This window comes from Pecten maximus, chromosome 11, assembly GCF_902652985.1.
Source record: "Pecten maximus chromosome 11, xPecMax1.1, whole genome shotgun sequence".
NCBI lineage: Eukaryota > Metazoa > Mollusca > Bivalvia > Pectinida > Pectinidae > Pecten > Pecten maximus.
This window is the reverse complement of record NC_047025.1, coordinates 41,701,377-41,707,272: the sequence shown is the minus strand read 5'-3', so window position 1 is coordinate 41,707,272 and position 5,896 is coordinate 41,701,377.

Below are 5,896 nucleotides of genomic sequence, written 5' to 3'. Positions count from 1 at the left end.
GTGTATGAGGGAAGTGTGTATGAGGGAAGTGTGTATGAGAGAAGTGTGTATGAGAGAAGTGTGTATGAGAGAAGAGTGTATTAGAGAAGAGTGTATGAGAGAAGAGTGTATGACAGAAGAGTGTATGAGAGAAGAGTGTATAAGAGAAGTGTGTATGAGAGAAGTGTGTATGAGGGAAGTGTGTATGAGAGAAGAGTGTATGAGAGAAGAGTGTATGACAGAAGAGTGTATGAGAGAAGTGTGTATGAGAGAAGAGTGTATTAGAGAAGTGTGTATGAGAGAAGTGTGTATGAGAGAAGTGTGTATGAGAGAAGTGTGTATGAGGGAAGTGTGTATGAGGGAAGTGTGTATGAGAGAAGTGTGTATGAGAGAAGTGTGTATGAGAGAAGTGTGTATTAGAGAAGTGTGTATGAGAGAAGTGTGTATGAGGGAAGTGTGTATGAGAGAAGTGTGTATGAGGGAAGTGTGTATGAGGGAAGTGTGTATGAGAGAAGTGTGTATGAGAGAAGTGTGTATGAGAGAAGAGTGTATTAGAGAAGAGTGTATGAGAGAAGAGTGTATGACAGAAGAGTGTATGAGAGAAGAGTGTATTAGAGAAGTGTGTATGAGAGAAGTGTGTATGAGAGAAGTGTGTATGAGAGAAGTGTGTATGAGGGAAGTGTGTATGAGGGAAGTGTGTATGAGAGAAGTGTGTATGAGAGAAGTGTGTATGAGAGAAGTGTGTATTAGAGAAGTGTGTATGAGAGAAGTGTGTATGAGAGAAGAGTGTATGAGAGAAGAGTGTATGACAGAAGAGTGTATGAGAGAAGTGTGTATGAGAGAAGTGTGTATGAGAAAAATGTGTATGAGAGAAGTGTGTATGAGAGAAGTGTGTATTAGAGAAGAGTGTATTAGAGAAGAATGTATGAGAGAAGTGTGTATGAGAGAAGAGTGTATGAGAGAAGTGTGTATGAGGGAAATGTGTATGAGAGAAGTGTGTATGAGAGAAGTGTGTATGAGGGAAGTGTGTATGAGAGAAGTGTGTATGAGAGAAGTGTGTATTAGAGAAGTGTGTATGAGAGAAGTGTGTATGAGAGAAGTGTGTATGAGAGAAGTGTGTATGAGAAAGAGTGTATAAGAGAAGTGTGTATGAGAGAAGTGTGTATGAGAGAAGTGTGTATTAGAGAAGTGTGTATGAGAGAAGTGTGTATGAGAGAAGTATGTATGAGAGAAGTGAAGTGTGTATGAGAGAAGAGTGTATGAGAGAAGTGTGTATGAGAAAAGTGTGTATGAGAGAAGTGTGTATGAGAGAAGAGTGTATAAGAGAAGTGTGTATGAGAGAAGTGTGTATGAGAGAAGAGTGTATGAGAGAAGTGTGTATGAGAGAAGTGTGTATGAGAGAAGTGTGTATGAGAGAAGTATGTATGAGAGAAGTGTGTATGAGGGAAGTGTGTATGAGAGAAGTGTGTATGAGGGAAGAGTGTATGAGAGAAGAGTGTATGAGAGAAGTGTGTATGAGAGAAGAGTGTATGAGAGAAGTGTGTATGAGAGAAGTGTGTATGAGGGAAATGTGTATGAGAGAAGTGTGTATGAGAGAAGTGTGTATGAGAGAAGTGTGTATGAGAGAAGTGTGTATGAGAGAAGTGTGTATGAGAGAAGTGTGTATGAGGGAAGTGTGTATGAGAGAAGTGTGTATGAGAGAAGAGTGTATGAGAGAAGTGTGTATGAGGGAAGTGTGTATGAGAGAAGTGTGTATGAGGGAAGAGTGTATGAGAGAAGAGTGTATGAGAGAAGTGTGTATGAGAGAAGAGTGTATGAGAGAAGTGTGCATGAGAGAAGTGTGTATGAGAGAAGTGTGTATGAGGGAAGAGTGTATGAGAGAAGTGTGTATGAGAGAAGTGTGTATGAGAGAAGTGTGCATGAGAGAAGTGTGTATGACGGAAGTGTGTATGAGAGAAGTGTGTATGACGGAAGTGTGCATGAGAGAAGAGTGTATGAGAGAAGTGTGTATGAGGGAAGTGTGTATGAGGGAAGTGTGTATGAGAGAAGTGTGTATGAGAGAAGTGTGTATGAGAGAAGAGTGTATTAGAGAAGAGTGTATGAGAGAAGAGTGTATGACAGAAGAGTGTATGAGAGAAGAGTGTATAAGAGAAGTGTGTATGAGAGAAGTGTGTATGAGGGAAGTGTGTATGAGAGAAGAGTGTATGAGAGAAGAGTGTATGACAGAAGAGTGTATGAGAGAAGTGTGTATGAGAGAAGAGTGTATTAGAGAGAGAAGTGTGTATGAGAGAAGTGTGTATGAGAGAAGTGTGTATGAGGGAAGTGTGTATGAGGGAAGTGTGTATGAGAGAAGTGTGTATGAGAGAAGTGTGTATGAGAGAAGTGTGTATTAGAGAAGTGTGTATGAGAGAAGTGTGTATGAGGGAAGTGTGTATGAGAGAAGTGTGTATGAGGGAAGTGTGTATGAGGGAAGTGTGTATGAGAGAAGTGTGTATGAGAGAAGTGTGTATGAGAGAAGAGTGTATTAGAGAAGAGTGTATGAGAGAAGAGTGTATGACAGAAGAGTGTATGAGAGAAGAGTGTATTAGAGAAGTGTGTATGAGAGAAGTGTGTATGAGAGAAGTGTGTATGAGAGAAGTGTGTATGAGGGAAGTGTGTATGAGGGAAGTGTGTATGAGAGAAGTGTGTATGAGAGAAGTGTGTATGAGAGAAGTGTGTATGAGAGAAGTGTGTATGAGAGAAGTGTGTATGAGAGAAGAGTGTATGAGAGAAGAGTGTATGACAGAAGAGTGTATGAGAGAAGTGTGTATGAGAGAAGTGTGTATGAGAAAATGTGTATGAGAGAAGTGTGTATGAGAGAAGTGTGTATTAGAGAAGAGTGTATTAGAGAAGAATGTATGAGAGAAGTGTGTATGAGAGAAGAGTGTATGAGAGAAGTGTGTATGAGGGAAATGTGTATGAGAGAAGTGTGTATGAGAGAAGTGTGTATGAGGGAAGTGTGTATGAGAGAAGTGTGTATGAGAGAAGTGTGTATTAGAGAAGTGTGTATGAGAGAAGTGTGTATGAGAGAAGTGTGTATGAGAGAAGTGTGTATGAGAAAAGAATGTATAAGAGAAGTGTGTATGAGAGAAGTGTGTATGAGAGAAGTGTGTATTAGAGAAGTGTGTATGAGAGAAGTGTGTATGAGAGAAGTATGTATGAGAGAAGTGTGTATGAGAGAAGAGTGTATGAGAGAAGTGTGTATGAGAAAAGTGTGTATGAGAGAAGTGTGTATGAGAGAAGAGTGTATAAGAGAAGTGTGTATGAGAGAAGTGTGTATGAGAGAAGAGTGTATGAGAGAAGTGTGTATGAGAGAAGTGTGTATGAGAGAAGTGTGTATGAGAGAAGTGTGTATGAGAGAGAGTGTATGAGAGAAGAGTGTATGAGAGAAGTGTGTATGAGAGAAGTGTGTATGAGAGAAGTGTGTATGAGAGAAGTGTGTATGAGAGAAGTGTGTATGAGAGAAGTGTGTATGAGGGAAGTGTGTATGAGGGAAGTGTGCATGAGAGAAGTGTGTATGAGGGAAGTGTGTATGAGGGAAGTGTGTATGAGAGAAGTGTGTATGAGAGAAGTGTGTATGAGGGATGTGTGTATTAGAGAAGTGTGTATGAGGGAAGTGTGTATGAGGGAAGTGTGCATGAGAGAAGAGTGTATGAGGGAAGTGTGTATGAGGGAAGTGTGTATGAGAGAAGTGTGTATGAGAGAAGTGTGTATGAGGGATGTGTGTATGAGAGAAGTGTGTATGAGGGAAGTGTGTATGAGAGAACAGTGTATGAGAGAAGTGTGTATGAGAGAAGAGTGTATGAGAGAAGTGTGTATGAGAGAACAGTGTATGAGAGAAGTGTGTATGAGAGAAGAGTGTATGAGAGAAGTGTGTATGAGAGAAGAGTGTATGAGAGAAGTGTGTATGAGAGAAGTGTGTATGAGGGAAGTGTGTATGAGAGAAGAGTGTATGAGGGAAGTGTGTATGAGAGAAGAGTGTATTAGAGAAGTGTGTATGAGAGAAGTGTGTATGAGAGAAGTGTGTATGAGAGAAGTGTATATTAGAGAAGTATGTATGAGAGAAGTGTGTATGAGAGAAGTGTGTATGAAGGATGTGTATGAGAGAAGTATGTATGAGAGAAGTGTGTATGAGAGAAGTGTGTATGAGAGAAGTGTGTATGAGGGAAGTGTGTATGAGAGAAGTGTGTATGAGAGAAGAGTGTATGAGGGAAGTGTGTATGAGAGAAGTGTGTATGAGAGAAGTGTGTATGAGGGAAGTGTGTATGAGGGAAGTGTGTATGAGAGAAGAGTGTATTAGAGAAGAGTGTATGAGAGAAGAGTGTATGACAGAAGAGTGTATGAGAGAAGTGTGTATTAGAGAAGTGTGTATGAGAGAAGTGTGTATGAGAGAAGTGTGTATGAGAGAAGTGTATATTAGAGAAGTATGTATGAGGAGAGTGTGTATGAGAGAAGTGTGTATGAGAGAAGTGTGTATGAGAGAAGTGTGTATGAGAGAAGTGTGTATGAGAGAAGTGTGTATGAGAGAAGTGTGTATGAGGAAGTGTGTATGAGAGAAGTGTGTATGAGAGAAGAGTGTATGAGGGAAGTGTGTATGAGAGAAGTGTGTATGAGAGAAGTGTGTATGAGGGAAGTGTGTATGAGGGAAGTGTGTATGAGAGAAGAGTGTATTAGAGAAGAGTGTATGAGAGAAGAGTGTATGACAGAAGAGTGTATGAGAGAAGTGTGTATTAGAGAAGTGTGTATGAGAGAAGTGTGTATGAGAGAAGTGTGTATGAGGGAAGTGTGTATGAGGGAAGTGTGTATGAGAGAAGAGTGTATTAGAGAAGAGTGTATGAGAGAAGTGTGTATGAGAGAAGTGTGTATGAGAGAAGTGTGTATTAGAGAAGTGTGTATGAGAGAAGTGTTGTATGAGGGAAGTGTTGTATGAGAGAAGTGTGTATGAGGGAAGTGTGGTATGAGGGAAGTGTGTATGAGAGAAGTGGTGTATGAGAGAAGTGTGTATGAGAGAAGAGTGTATTAGAGAAGAGTGTATGAGACCGAGTGTTATGACAGAGAGTGTTTATGACGAGCAGAGTGTCTACGAGCAGTGTGTCCTGAGCGACGTGTGTATTCGCGGGGGGCACGTGTGTATGCGAGAAGCGTGTCATCCCGCGAGTCGTTCACCCCGTCGCCTTACTGACACAGCAGCGTGGCACTCGACGAGGAAGTGGTGTATGAGGACGAGAGTGTCTTCGAGAAGTGGTGTATGAGAGGTGTGTATTAGAGAAGTGTGTATGGAGAAGTGTGTTGGGGCCGGGTGTATGACGGGATAGTCTGCTTCCCCCTGCCGCGCTCTCCGACCGCGACCAGCTGGTATGTCCTTGTATGAGCCTCCTCGATTGAGGCAGTCCTGGCGGATGCGAGACCTCAGTGTCGTCCATTACGCGGACCCGCGTGTACGCGGTATCCCACCGTCCGTTGTCCCCGAGCGCGAATATGGGCCGTCCCGCTCTGAGCTCCAGCACAGTGTTGACCCAGCGCACGGCCGAAAAGTGTGTATGAGGGAAGTGTTGTATGAGAGAAGTGTGTATGAGAGAAAGTGTGTATGAGAGAAGAGTGTATTAGAGAAGAGTGTATGAGAGAAGAGGTATGACAGAGAGTGTATGCGAGAAGAGTGTATTAGAGACGTGTGTATGAGAGAAGTGTTGTATGAGAGAAGGTGTTGTATGAGAGAAGTGTGTATGAGGGAAGTGTGTATGAGGGAAGTGTGTATTGAGAGATAGTGTGTATGAAGAGAAGTGTGTATGAGAGAAGTGTGTATTAGAGAAGTGTGTATGAGAGAAGTGTGTATGAGAGAAGAGTGTATGAGAGAAGAGTGTATGACAGAAGAGTGTAT